The sequence below is a fragment of the Lithobates pipiens genome, unplaced genomic scaffold (assembly GCF_037356315.1).
Source record: "Lithobates pipiens isolate NorthernLeopardFrog02 unplaced genomic scaffold, aLitPip1_a1.2 Scaffold_19, whole genome shotgun sequence".
Lineage (NCBI taxonomy): Eukaryota > Metazoa > Chordata > Amphibia > Anura > Ranidae > Lithobates > Lithobates pipiens.
The window spans coordinates 546,454,237-546,469,419 of NW_027507764.1; the positions used below are offsets into that span (position 1 = coordinate 546,454,237).

At 44.2% G+C, this 15,183-nt stretch overlaps 1 protein-coding gene across 1 annotated transcript in view; it reads right to left on the minus strand.

The window, feature by feature from the left end:
- SAMD12 (sterile alpha motif domain containing 12) overlaps nt 1-15,183 on the minus strand; it is a 927,470-nt gene that overhangs the window by 252,343 nt on the left and 659,944 nt on the right. The window lies entirely within an intron of this gene.

Genomic DNA, 15,183 nt, shown 5'->3' on the forward strand with positions numbered 1-15,183 from the left:
AGTCTATTCAGACACACAGAATGGCTGAAAATGATGGAAATAAAAAAAAAGGCATAATAACTAAAAAAAGACAGACAGGACAGTCTGACAGTACAATAATAGTGAAGTAAGCTCCGTACAGAGGCACGCTGACAGCCATGATCAGCAGAAGAAGGTGCAGAGTAACCTTGCCACCATTAAAAAGAAAAAAAAGAAACTTTGAAAAGATTAAACTCGGCTATACTAAGTAACAAAGACATTTTGTTCTCATCGCAAAGTTAAAAAAAAAAAAAAAAAAACAGTGTCTGATCCAGGGTGTAATCTGCTCATGTTGTGATGATATGTGTAATATATTAAACCTTTTCAACAGTGACAGTATTAACTGTTCTGTGACATTTTTAAGTGCTGCCGATGACATAAAAAAAATGAAAGACAAATGAAGAACGGCGCAGGAAAAACAGCAGTGCGAATATTAAAACCGCCAAGACACAATGTCCGCGAAATTACAGCAAGGCCTGCATCTCTCTTCCTAATAGAAATGCTATTTTGGTTTATAAGCCCCAACGGTTTCTAATTTAAAAGAAAAGGAAGCGATGGAAGAGAGAGAGAAGCTTGTGTATTAGAGGTGAATTGGAGAGAAATGGGGTCTCAGCTGTGGTAGAAGAATGACGGGATGCCGCTACTATCGGAGGAATTAACGTGAAACAAAACAAGATTTAAGAGAAGCCGCAATGGCCGCAGAAATGAATGTTCAATATTTAACCCCTTGACTTCGACCTGCATGCATATATGTGTCCGCTAGGTGGGTGGGTCTTAACACTGAGCGTCCGCATATATGCGGCCCTGTTAAAACAACTTACCGCGCTGAGAGCGCGCTCCCTACGCATTCCTAGTACGGTAACCGCAGGGTAGCGGAAAGTTCTAGATGCATAGTTGTGATCACAGCCAATCACAGCGGTCACATGACCCAAATGTCCGCCTCCCGGATTTTAAAACTCTTAAAGGGATGCTGTCGGCATGAAGAGGTTAAAGGGTAGCTCCACTTTCGCGAAACAAAAATAGTAGAAAAAAAAACCCATAATTGAGCATATACAATTACTACTCAAGCCATGTTGTAATTTAACCACTTCCCACCCAGCCACTGCATATGTACGGCTGGGTGGGCGCTCTCTCCTTCTGAGTGGACGTTCAGGAACATCCCTCAGAAGGAGCGCTATCACGCCCATGCATTCCCACACAGCGGCGCGATCCCGATGCACTTGTGTCACCCGGACACGGCGCATCTTAGATCGGCAGGAGGGCTCTGTGATTGGCCCTCCTGATCACATCCAATCACGGCCGTCATCTGATGTAAACAAACAGCCGGTTGCTAGACAATTGGCTCTCCTCTCCTCAAGCGGAAGTTGCCACTGAGGAGAGGAGAGCGGATCTCTGCAGCCGGCTGGTGATCAGTGGGTATGAGTTGTTTTTTACCGCCTTTTACTCACTGATCACCAGTCTAGTGTCACCACAGTAAAACACACAAAGTAAACACACACATGTCCCCACATAGTAATGATCCCCAAAACACGTCCCCCACATATATAACAGTAAAATCACGTCCCAATGATCATTTGCACACATATGTCCGTGATCACCTGTGCACATCTGTACATGATCATTTGCGTACATATGTCCGTGATCACATAAACCAATTATTATACACTTAACGGGATTTTTTTTACCAAAAATATGTAGCAGAATACATTTTGGCTTAAATTTATGACAAAATTAGATTTGATTGGATTTCTTTTAAAATAGAATAAAGAAAATATTGTTTATTTTCCAAATTCCTGCTCTTTTTTTGGTTATATCGCAAAAAAAAAAAAAAACGGAGTCGTGAATAAATACCACCAAAAGAAAGCTCTATTTGTGTGAACAAAATTATACAATTTTCATTTGGGTACAGCATTGCATGACCGTGCAATTCTTATTGAAAGTGCAAGACCCCTGAAAGCTGAAAATTGGTCTGGAGGAAAGTGCCCAGTATTGAAGTGGTTAAAGAGGCACTATGCTCACCTTCCATCCAGGATGGTATTCCCATGGTGCCTTCAGCTATCAACAACGCTATCTGTATATTTAATCTACCTGTAGGTACGAGTGGTTTGGGAATTGTTTGTTCCCCCCCCCCCCCCTTACCTTTTATCCCCCTCTGCCCCAACCATTAGAGTACTTTGCATTTATTCCCATTTTTGTATTATAGATACATCTACTTTTAATTGCTCCTGGTGATTGGGAATACCCATGAAACGCGTAGAGATACTGTTACATGCTACATCACTGCAAAATATATGTTTGAGATTCATCTGTCTAATACGTTAATGGGCAACTTACCATTACCTTTATTATTAATTTTTAAATTCTAATTTATGCTGGGATATATGTATATGCAATATCAAGTTGTCATTGATTGTCATTGATTATATAAAGTTTATCACTACTATATGATTGATGATTGTTTACTAGGAATCAATAAACACGATTGCATTTTATTCTTTAGTAGTGTGCTTCATTTAAAGTTCCACCAGTCCCCCCCCCCCCCCCCTTTTCTCACCTTCCATCCAGCGCTGCGGTCTCCCAGAGCTCACTGCTGGCCACTGTCATCTTCAGTTGGATCAGCTTCCGGGGTACCGATCTTCAGACATTTTGATTTGCAAAAGCAAGAGGGTGTCACTAGACATGTGCAATTCATTTCCTCCCAAATTAATTTTTTGACGAATTTCGACAAATTTGTTAATTCAGAAACATCCGAATTAGCGAAAAACCAATTTAACAAATTTTTACAAATATTCAATTCTAAATTCGAAAACCTGAAAATTCGAAAATCTGAAATAATAACTAACTATTAAATTAAAGGTATTGAAATTTCCTTTCAAATTTGGCTGCTAGTGAACGTAACAAATACTATTTTTTTTGAAGTTCAGAAATAACGAATGCCGTATCTAAACGAATGGAATGTAACAAATTAATAATAATAATAAATAACAATAATAAAATTAATAATAATAATAAAATATTATTATTTTTTTATAATTAATTCATTCCGTTACATTTGTTTAGATGCGGCATTCGCTATTTTGGATAATTCGTGACTTCAGATAAATTCGTATTCATTACGTTAACTAACAGCGAAATTTGAAAGGAAATACCTATAATTTAATAGTTAGTTATTATTTAGAATTTTCAGATTTTCTTTCTTATTTTTGGATCTTAGAATAATACAAATTTACGAATTTTCGAATGTAAGAATTTTACGAATTGCGATCATAACGAAAAAAAAAAGAAAAAACGAATGAAACAAACACAAACACATTTTTCAGCAGTGTACATATCTATACGCCCTCATTCATCCTGGCATTGCTTTAACCACTTGACCTCCAGAAGGTTTTACCCCCTTCCTGACCATTTGAAATATGACTCTGCATTATTTTAACTGACAATTGCACAGATGTGCAATGCTGTACCCAAATACCCAACTCCACTTTCCACCCACACCTGACTACCTCTGATTCGATCCGCCTACACGGAGGAGGATGGATCCTCTTCCATTTGTTTTTAGCTGAGCTGATTGGAAATAGGGTGGTGTAAATGGACACTGTTTACATCCACCACTCCATTGAGGTGATCAGACTGTCTGATCAGGCCTGCCTGAAAAGCTGTCTGGCAGACTTGATCGGAATATTCGTGTGAGAGTGGCCTAAGTCCCGATTCACACCAGTGCGACTTGTCATGGCATTTGACAGTTCCAAATCGCATGACAAGCCGCAGCCTATTTTCAGCAATGCAACAGTTCATATCACTGCGACATGAGTTGAAGGTTCCTACACTGCTTTTTGACGATTTAATTGCGACTTGCATAGACTTCTGTTAAATGAAGTTGCAAGCAGCAACAAAATTGTCAGTGCAAATCGCACTGATGTGTGGCTTTGAAATTGCACTGGATTCGCGTGATTTTAACCACTTGCCGACCAGCCGCCATCATTATACTGAGGCAGGTCAGCTCTATTGCGCAAATCATCGTAGGTGTACGTTGCCTCCTTCAATAGATACAGTGGGCTCGCTCATGGCACGTGGTGGGAGCCGATATGTATGGCTGTCTGTCAGCTACCCGCGATCGCTCCACAGAGAGCCGGAACGGGGATCTGTTAATGTAAACGAACAGATCCCTGTTCTGACAGGGGAGTACAAAGTGATCATCCGTTTCTAGTGATTAGAAACAGCGATTTCTCTCCTCCTGCAGTCAGTACACTCCTCCCCACAGTTAGAAACACCTCCCAGGGAACACATTTAACCTTTTGATCGCCCCCTAGTGTTAACCCCTTCCCTGCCATTGACATTTATACAGTAATCAGTGGCTATTCAGTGGCTATTTTTAGCTTTGATCTCTGTATAAATGTCAATGGTCCCAAAAAAGTGTCAAAAGTGTCCAATCTGTCCGCCACGTCCTGATAAAAATCGCAGATCGCCACCATTACTAGTAAAAAAAAAAAAAAAATGCCATAAAACTATTTTGTATATGCTATAACTTTTGCGCAAACCAATCAATATACGCTTATTACATTGTTTTTTTACCAAAAATATGTAGTAGAATACATATTGGCCTAAACTGATGAAGAAATATTTTTTTTAATTTTTTTGGGATATTTGTTATAGCAAAATGGAAAAAATATAAAAAATGTCTGTATTTTTTTGTTTATAGTCAAAAAATGAAAACTGTAGAGGTGATCAAATACCACCAAAAGAAAGCTCTATTTGTGGGGAAAACAGGATGTAAATTTTGTTTGGGTACAACGACCGTGCGATTGTCAGTTAAAGCGACGCAGTGCCGAATCGCAAAAAATGGCCTGGTTATTAAGGGGGCAAATCCTTCCAGGCCTTAAGTGGTTAAAGGGGTTGTAAACCCTCAAGGTTTTTCACTTTAATACATTCTATGCATTAAGGTGAAAAACCTCCTGTCATGTAGCAGCCCCCCTCCCCCCGAGCCCCCCTTTTACTTAACTGAACCCGTAATTCCCACAATTGGGGCGAACACACTAGCTCTGGCCGGTGTCCCTTGTCCTGATTGGATAGATTGATAGCAGCGCAGCCATTGGCTTCCGCTGCTGTCAATCAGATCCAATGATGTGGGCACCGGGGGGCAGGGCTGAGTCCTGCTGTCTGTGTCAATAGACGCAGCAGCAGGACTTGGGAGCGCCCCCGCATGGGTGTCCTGAAGGAGAGCGATTCTCTGGCGAAGAGGAGGAGCCATTGAGGGACCCCAGAAGAGAAGGATCGGGACCACTCTGTGCAAAACCAACTACACAGAGGAGGTAAGTATGACATGTTTGTTATTTTTAAAAAAACTAGGGTTTAGTAACCCTTTAGTGTGCATTCACACCTGAGCATTTTCAGGCAGAAATTTGCAAATTTTTGCTGCGATTTGTACCGTGTTTTTTGCTGTTATTTTTTACAGGTCAAAAGGTCACCAATGTAAAAAAAAGCAGAAAAACGCCTGTAATCTGCCCAAAAAGAAGCTCATGTACTTTTTTGAGCTTCAGGCATTTTGCTTCAGGTGACAAAACGCTCAGATGTAAGCAGGGGCCATTGAAATGAATGGGATTTTGCTTATTGGGCGTTTTTGCCGGGCTTTTTATGAGCCTATAAACGATGAGGTGTGAATACAGCTTTAAAGTCACACCGCTGTGAACCTGGACTAAGTGCATTTTGTAACTAAGTGAGAAAATATATATTCATGGAAAGGAAAAACACTTCAAGTAAGCATTTCAAATCTCAGATTTTTTTGTGGGCGTTTACCGGCATTTTTTAAAGTTGGTGGCAGATTCTCTTTAATTAGTTTTGCACAGCTGTCTTCCCTTGCTGAACACTCCCAAGCCTGGCAGTTCTTGATTTGTATTATGGGACTGATGTGAGGTTTCAGGAAAGGCGGCAGCATGGAGTGCATGGTGCCTGATGAGGAAAAGTGAGAGCGTACGAAACCCGCTCACAATACAGACACATGCATTGCTGTCACGTCTGTGCTCCTTCGTACAGTCAGGCGCGTGGCATTATCTTGCCCGGCCTGCAGCTGAGCGATCGTCTGTACTTGCGTTTGTCAGCTGTACTGGAACATCAAGAGTTCTGTATAACACAGCTTCACAGTAATTACATCTTGGTCATTTTAACCACTTCAGCCTCGGAAGGATTTACCCCCTTCCTGACCCGGCCATTTTTTTTGCAATACGGCACTGCGTCACTTTAACTGACATTTGCACGGTCGTGCGACGTTGTACCCAAATAAAATAGAATTCCTTTTTTTCCCCACAAATGCGTTTTTTAAATTTTTACGCTATAAACAAATGAAGAGCGACAATCTTGAAAAAAAAAAAAAATTTTTTACTGTCTGCTATAAAACATAAACGGAAAAATAAAACAAAAAACATCACTTTAGGCCGATATGTATTCTACTACAAATTTTTGGTAAAAAAAATTGCAATAAGTGTACAGTGGAACCTTGGTTTACGAGTTAAAGTGGGGTTCCACCCTAAAGTGGAACTTCCGCTGATCAGAACCCTCCCCCCCTCCGGTGTCACAATTGGCACCTTTCAGGGGGGAGGGGGGTGGAGATACCTGTCAAAGACAGGTATTTACACCCACTTCCGGGCATAGACTCTGGGCATAGACTCCGGGCATAGACTTCCGGGCATAGACAGCCCGGACAATTCCTATTGCGCTGCGCGACTCGCGAATGCGCAGTAGGGAACCGGGAAGTGAAGCCGATTCGCTTCACTTCCTGATTCCCTCACCTAGAATGGTGGCGGCAGCAGCCGAGAGCCGAGCGATCGATTGGCCTCGGCATCGCTGGACCCCGGGAGAGGTGAGTGTCCATTTATTAAAAGTCAGCAGCTGAAGTATTTATAGCTGCTAGCTTTTAATATTTTTTTCCCCAGTACAGTCCCTCTTTAATGAGCATTTTGAAAGACGATACATTTTTTATTTTTTTTTATTCTGACTCAGTTTGCAAGTGTTGTCTCGCAAAAAGAGCAGAATTCAAGCTAATGGGGTGTGCAGTACCGCATTTGGCCAGAGGTGCGGGGGGGGGGGACGCCGGTGACACTCGGAGCGGTTTGGAGCCGTTCGGAAATACGTGGAATCACTCAGAAATACTTGGAAATACTCTTTTCCCTGAGTGTTTCCGAGCCTTTCCGAGTTCAGCCGAGCTGTCCTTGAGTATTTCCGAGGCTCTCCGGTGCCCCCCAACCTCTGGCCACATGTGGTATTGCATGTAAGTCAATGCGGAACAAATTATGTTAGTTTCCATTGACTTCTATGGGGAAACTCTCTTTGATATGCGAGTGCTTTGTATTACAAGCATTCTCCTGGAATGAATTATGCTCGTAATCCAAGGTTCCACTGTATATTGATTGGTTTGTGCGAAAGTTATTGCGTCTACAAAATAGGGGATAGATTTATGATATTTTAATTTATTTTTTATTTTTATTTTTTACTAGAACAGTAATGGCAGCGATCAGTGATTTTTAGCGCGACTGCGACATTGCGGCAGAGAGATCGGACATCTAACTGACATTTTTGACACTTTTTTGGGAACCAGTGAAATTATTACAGTGATCAGTGCTAACAATATGCAATGTTTTTGCACTAATGACGCTGGCAGGGAAGGGGTTAACATCAGAAGCGATCAATGAGGTTAAATGTGTTCCCAGTTTGTGTTTTCTAACTGTATGGGGGACGATGTGACTGGGGAAACACACAGATCCATCTTACTGCTTAGCAGAAAGACAGGATCTGTGTGATCTCCTCTGTCAGAACTTATATTTGCCCCATTCTGTCACTGCAGGGAACGATCGCACCCTGATTGGCTCCCCTACTGGCCAATGGAAGCATGCCTGCGCGCCCACAAAATTGAGTTCACAAGCCGACGTACAGCTACGGCGACTCGTGGGAACGAGCCAACCAGCCGCAGTATAATGACAACGGCTGGTCGGCAAGCGGTTAAATATTTCTCTTTTCTCGCTGAAATTGGCAAAATGAAACAATCCCCCCCCCCCATCGAAATTAACAACCCAGCCGGCGGTGGTGGGAAAGACGGGAGAAATGAATAGCGTGCAGGAGAGAGCGCGGTCTCCACGAGTAGAACACATGCCCCGGAGCCTGACTGAAAACTTTATTAGTTACACGTCAGGAAGGCAGAAATCAGGAGAGGAGAGGGTTCCGGTGGGAGGCTCATAATTTATTAACCGTAATACAAGCCATATTTATAAAAGGGGATGAAGAGCCAAGCACAGCACAGATGGCCGAGGGAGACGCAGGGAAATGATGTGAGAAGGGGCTGGCGGAAGCTCAGGGCATCTTGCAGACGTGTACTCGGAATTTCCCTCGGTGGGGGGCTCTAAAAACACGTGGCGCCTACACCGCAAGCGCTGATGGATGAAGCGTTCACACATTACTATGGGCACAAATAACGTACACGGCACAGGCTGTCACCAACATTAACAAATCACTCTTTGCTTTTCTAAGTTCCCCTGTAACACTGCCAATAGATCTGCTATTTTTCCACTTACCTTAACCATTTATCTACCGGGCACTTTCACCCCCTTCCTGCCCAGGCCAATTTTCAGCTTTCAGCGCTGTCACATTTTGAATGACAGTTGCGCGGTCATGCTACACTGCAACCATGTGAAATTCCTATCATTTTCTTCACACAAATAGAGCTTTCTTTTGGTGGCATTTAATCACTGCTCGGTTTTCTATTTTTTGCTAAAAAAATAAAAAACTGAAAAGTTTTTCTTCGTTTCTGTCAGTAAATTTTGTAAATAAGTAATTTTTCTCCTTCACTGATGTGCGCTGTTGAGGCAGCTCTGGTGGGCACTGATAGGCTGCACTGATGGGCACTAATGAGGCGGCACTTATGGGCACTTATGAGGCTGCACTTATGGGCACAGATTAGGTGGCACTAATATGCCGCATTTATGGGCAATGATAGGTGGCACTGATAGGAGGCACTCATGGGTGGCACTGGTGAGCATTGATAGGTGGCACTAATAGGCAGCACAGATAGGCAGCACTGATGGGCATTGATGGGTGGCACTAATGGGCATTGGTGGGCAGCAATGATAGGCATTCATGGGCAACACTGATAGCCAGCACTAACCAGCACTAACTGGTATCACTAATGGGCACTGATTGGTGGCACTTGTGGGCACTGATTGCTGGCACTGGTGGCACTTTATTGTAATCAAGGCACTAATGATAAGTGTCTTGATTACATGTCTTGATGTCCCCTGGGAGTAGATGCTGCTGATCGGCTCTCCTCACCACACTCTCTGTCAGCGTGTGACGAAGAGAGCCGATTACTGGCATTTCCGTGTTTATATGTGACCGGCTGTGATTGGACACAGCCAATCACATGGTTAAAGAGCTTTACAGAGATCGCGGGCCCGAGAGCAGCCGTTCTGGGACGACGTCATATGACATCATCCCAGAACGAGAGACGCACCGTCCCTCCGTCATTTGACGGTGGGCAGGCGGCAAGTGGTTAAAGTGATTGTAAACGATCACCTTGTAAAACAACCCATTCAGTTTAAAATAGAAATGAAAAGAAATGAAAGGCAAAACATTTGTGTATAGATTCAAAAAAAGATTTTAAATACTGTTTTTCTCCTTTTTGATAAGTGATCACATTTCCTCTGTTCTCAGCTGCATAAGAGCTAGGGGAGGCGATGCATCAGCACACTGAGCTTCCCAGTGAATGGCTGTACAGCGGGGGCGTGTCAGAACAAGTCTGATCACTGGAGGACAGCACATTGAGTTCCCAGCATAGCTAGAGTACTGACCATGCTGTGCTCTCCTTTATTGTGGTCAGTTTTTAAAGGGGAAGTCCACCAAAGACACACCTATTTAACCATGTAAAGAAGAATATATATATATATATATATATATATATATATATACATATACATATATATATACATATATATATATATATATATATATATATATATATATATATATATGATATACATACTTTTTTTTTAAGCTGATCCAGTCCGGTCTCCAGCAGTGGAAGCTCTGCAGAGGACACGGTCGACAACAGCTGTGAAATGAATGAGAAGTGACGTCACCCATAGAGTTACTATGGGATTTCCTTTGTCGGCTGCACCCGCCTTCACAGTGATGCTGCAGCTGACAGCTCAGAGTGGGACCAGATTGGCTTAAAAAAAGGCTTCTTTACAGGGTTAGATAGGTTAGTCTTATGGATGTCTGTAGATGTAGTGATCTTAGTGTTAGGGTGGACTTACCGTTAATAGGAAAGCAGGGACTGGCAGAAACCCCAGGGATTTCTCATGAAGGAAACAATACAAAGAAAACAGGATACTTTCTCATACAGTACATGGTCAGCAGCCACATCTCAGGAATATGAAATGCTGGGGTAACAATGCTTTAACAGAACAGCACAGTGGTGTAGTGGGTAGCACTCTCACCTAGCAGTAAAAGTGGTCGCTGGTTTCAATCCCAACCACAACACTACCTGCCTGGAGTCTGCATGTTCTCCCTGTGCCTGCGTGGGTTTCCTCCAGGTACTCCGGTTTCCTCCCACACTCCAAACACATGCAGGTAGGTTAATTGGCTTCTGTCCCAAATTGGCCCTAGTATATGAATGGAGACCTTGGATTGTGGGCTCCTTGAGGGTAGGGACTGATGTGAGTGTGCAATGTACAGGGATAAGGACAATTGTAGACACTCACTCAGGTTGAACTGAATGGACTGGTGTCTTTATTCAACCTTATTAACTATGTAACTATGTAACAGCGCTGCTCTTAAAGCAGAGCTCTGCCCCACACCCCTCCAAAAAAATAACAGTCAGCAGCAACAAATACTGTAGCTGCAGACTTTTACTACCCTGTTTCCCTGAAAATAAGACCTAGCGTGATTGTCGGTGATGGCTGCAATATAAGCCCTACCCCACAAATAAGCCCTAGTTAAAGTCCTTCTAGGTCTTCTTTTCAGGGTAGGGCTTATTTTGGGGGAAACAGGGTAGGGCTTATTTGGGAGGCAGGGCTTATATTATAGCCATCACCGACAGTCACGCTAGGTCTTATTTTCGGGGAAACAGGGTATTAAGGCACTTACCGTATATACTCGAGTATAAGCCGAGATTTTCAGCCTCTTTTTTGAGGCTGAAAGTGCCCCCTCGGCTTATACTCGAGTCACCGCTGTCTGACTGCTCGATCAGCGTATCGAGCAGACAGACGGCGGACATTAAAATTCAAAAGCCGCGCCTCCTTCTCCGCCTCCGCCTGTGATAGGCGGAACACTGAATTTCCCAGCAGTCAGTGTTCCGCCTATCACGGACATCCGCTCATTCTCATACTACGGACGAGTATGAGAGGATGTCCGTGATAGGCGGAACACAGGCTGCTGGGAAATTGAGTGTTCCGCCTATCACAGGCGGAGGCGGAATTTTGAATTGTAGAATGGCCGCCGAGAAGAGCGGCGATCCATCGGCACGGCACGGGACGGAGGAGGCACGGGACGGAGGAGGCACGGCACGGGACGGAGGAGGCACGGGACGGAGGAGGCACGGCACGGCACGGGACGGAGGAGGCTCGGGACGACGGCGGCTCGGGACGGAGGCTTGGGACACAGGTAGGCTGGACACACACACAAGGCTGCACGGACACACACACACACACACACACACACACACACACACACACACACACACACACACAGGGATGGATGGATGGATGGATACACACACACACACACACACACACACACAGGGATGGATGGATGGATGGATACACACACACACACACACACACACACAGGGATGGATGGATGGATGGATGGATACACACACACACACACACACACACACACAGGGATGGATGGATGGATGAATACACACACACACACACACACACACACACACACACACACACAGGGATGGATGGATGGATGGATGGATACACACACAGGGATGGATGGACGGACACACACACAGGGATGGATGGATGGATGGACACACACACAGGGATGGATGGACGGACACACACACAGGGATGGACGGACACACAGGGATGGACAGCCATGTCTCACCCTCGGCTTATACACGAGTCAATAAGTTTTCCAGTTTTTTGGGGGTAAATTGGGGGCCTCGGCTTATATTCGGGTCGGCCTATACTCGAGTATATACGGTACCTGTCCAGGCATCCAGCGGTGTCCTCACCCGAGCCGTTTCTTGAATTGGCTCTAAGGTGCTGGTGCCGCCATCTCAGCTAAGGGAGTTTCCTACTGCGCATGCATGAATCGGGGGAACGGTTGCTGGGGGGGAAGGAGGAAGGGCTGGCCCCTGAAAATATATGCAGCACACTTGTCCTAAACATGGCTGCTAGTAAATTTAGCTGTGCTAGGTGGTAGTTAGCCTGGCTAATTTGTAGTCTATTGATCAAATGGGTTTCTCCTAAGCCCGGTGTTAACTGTGATTTCTCCCTTTTGTCAACAGGCGGCACTGTCACCTTTGGCATCAGTGTGATGAATTATAGTGGATTCAGGTTATGAGTGTATATACTTCTCTCAGCCAATCAGCAGGGATTTCTTTGGCCGCCAAGGATGCTGGGAGAAGGTATTTATTTGGAGAAGATCAGATAATCTGGGTACTTGCAGCTTAACAGTCCTTACATGGGATGGCTGCATTAGTGTTTTATTTTCAAGATCTTTTCTTTTATTTTAACATGGTGATTTTGCTAGTGACGAGCTTCTAGTGCTAGAATGACAACTCTCACTCACCCTTCTGCATCAGAAGAACAGAACACAGAGTCCTCTTGTCCTCAGAGAATAATATAATTGATAAAAGCATAGGCAGAGAAGAGAGGAAGTTATGGGCATACAAGATTTCTGACACGATCAACAACATTTCTAAAGAACGGGGGCATAATAGTAGAAGTAAACCAAGTAACAGTGATCTATTAATATATGTTTTCACACAAGATTTACACAATTAAATCCAATTAGAAGAATGTGTGATACCTGGGTGTAAGTTTAACCTTGTGTGAAAACACTTATAAATAGACATCAATCTGAACTGTCAGTGCTCAAGTATGGAACAAAAATACAATTCTACTCATACAAAAAAACAAAAAACTTTCATCCAATGTTAATTTCACAGAAAGATACAGGATAAAAGATGATACCCATGTCCTCAATCTGAAAAAGAGTGCTTTCCCTCGAAACACATAAGCCTTGATGCCCATTTCAGGTTGTGACTACACATTGTTACATGAGTTCAATGGTTGGTTATCTGTGTCTGATGGATTGAGTGACCGTCACCTTGCACTTTCTATTAGTTCTGTAGAATACATATAAAAAGGCTTCTAATGCCGCGTACACAGGACCGGACTTTTCGAGGGACTAGGTCCGATGGTCTTTCCGACTGACTTTTGGCGGAGTTCCGACGGACTTCCTGAATGAACGGACTTGGCCACACACAATCACACCAGAGTCCGACGGATTTGAACGTGATGATGTATGACCGGACTAGAATAAGGAAGTTCATAGCCAGTAGCCAATAGCTGCCCTAGCGTCGGTTTTTGTCCGTCGGACTAGCATACACACGAACGGATTTCTCGGTCCGGCGGAGTTCCGGTGGAAAAATTAAAAACGTTCTATTTCTAAAGTCCGCTGGATTTTTGGCAAGCAAAGGTCCGATGGAGCCCACACAAGATCGAATTGTCCGACGGGCTCGTTCCGTCCGACCTTTGCTGTGAAAAAGTCCGGTCGTGTGTACGCGGCATTAGTGTTTCTTTGCCATATTTATTACTTGGTACTAAATGGTGGTACTAAATGCTAGGCTTCTTTTACCTTAATGCATTTTTTAATTAACCACTTGCTTACTGGGCACTTAAACCCCCCTCAGTCCCAGACCAATTTTCAGCTTTCAGCGCTGATGCACTTTGAATGACAATTGCGCGGTCATACAACACTGTACCCAAATGAAATTTTTATCATTTTTTTCCCACAAATAGAGCTTTATTTTGGTGGTATTTAGTTACAGCTCGGAGTTTTATTTTTTGCTAAACAAACAAAAAAAGATGCAAAAAAAAAAAAAATCATGTTTTAATAGTTTGTTATAAAATTTTGCAAACGGGTCATTTTTCTCCTTCATTGAAGTGCGCTGATTAGGTGGCACTGATGGGCTGCATTGGTGGGCACTGATGGGCTGCATTGGTGGGCACTGATAGGCTGCATTGGTGTGCACTGATAGGCTGCACTGGTGGGCACTGATAGGCATAGTTAAGGCGGCACTAATAGGCACAGATAAGGCGGCACCGATGGGCACAGATAAGGCGGCACTGATGGGCAAAGATGGGCACAGATAAGATGGCACGGATGGGTGGCACGGATAAGTGGCACGGATGGGTGGCACGGATGGGCACTGATGGGTACCACTGGTAGATGGGACTGATGGGCACTGATAGGTGGCACTGATAGGTGGCACTGATAGGTGGCACTGCTGGGCACTGATGGGCGGCACTGCTGGGCACTGATGGGCGGCACTGCTGGGCACTGATGGGCGGCACTGGGGTGCAGCACCTTTGAGGCAGATTGTGGGCACTGTGGGTGGCACTGTGGGTGGCACTGCTGGGTGGCACTGTGGGTGGCACTGTGGGTGGCACTGTGGGCACTTACTTTTATTCAGGATGGCACTGCAGGGGGCAGGTGGGCACTGGCAGGGGGCAGGTGGTCGCTTGTATTGCTGGCCGTGATCGGGTCGGAAAACCCAACGGAAAAAGTTTGAGAGCTGGATCTAAAATTTTCTGACAACAAAATCCGACCGGACTTTTTCTGATCTTTTGTAGAGAATTCCGACGGACAAAGTGCCATGCATGCTCAGATTAAATTACGAGACCAAAGCTATTGGCTGCCGGCCTCTATGTAGTCCCGTTGTAGGCAACAAACGCCACCTCATTCCGAACAATCGGATTTTCCAACAACTTTGTCTGACTGTGTGTATGCAACACAAGTTTCGGACAAAATCCGTCTGAAAAAATCCGATGGATTTTGTGATCGGAATGTCCGGCCATGTGTACAGAGAGTTACACTCACCGGTCACTTTATTAGGTACACCTTGCTAGTACTTGGTTGGACCTCCTTTTGCCTTCAAAA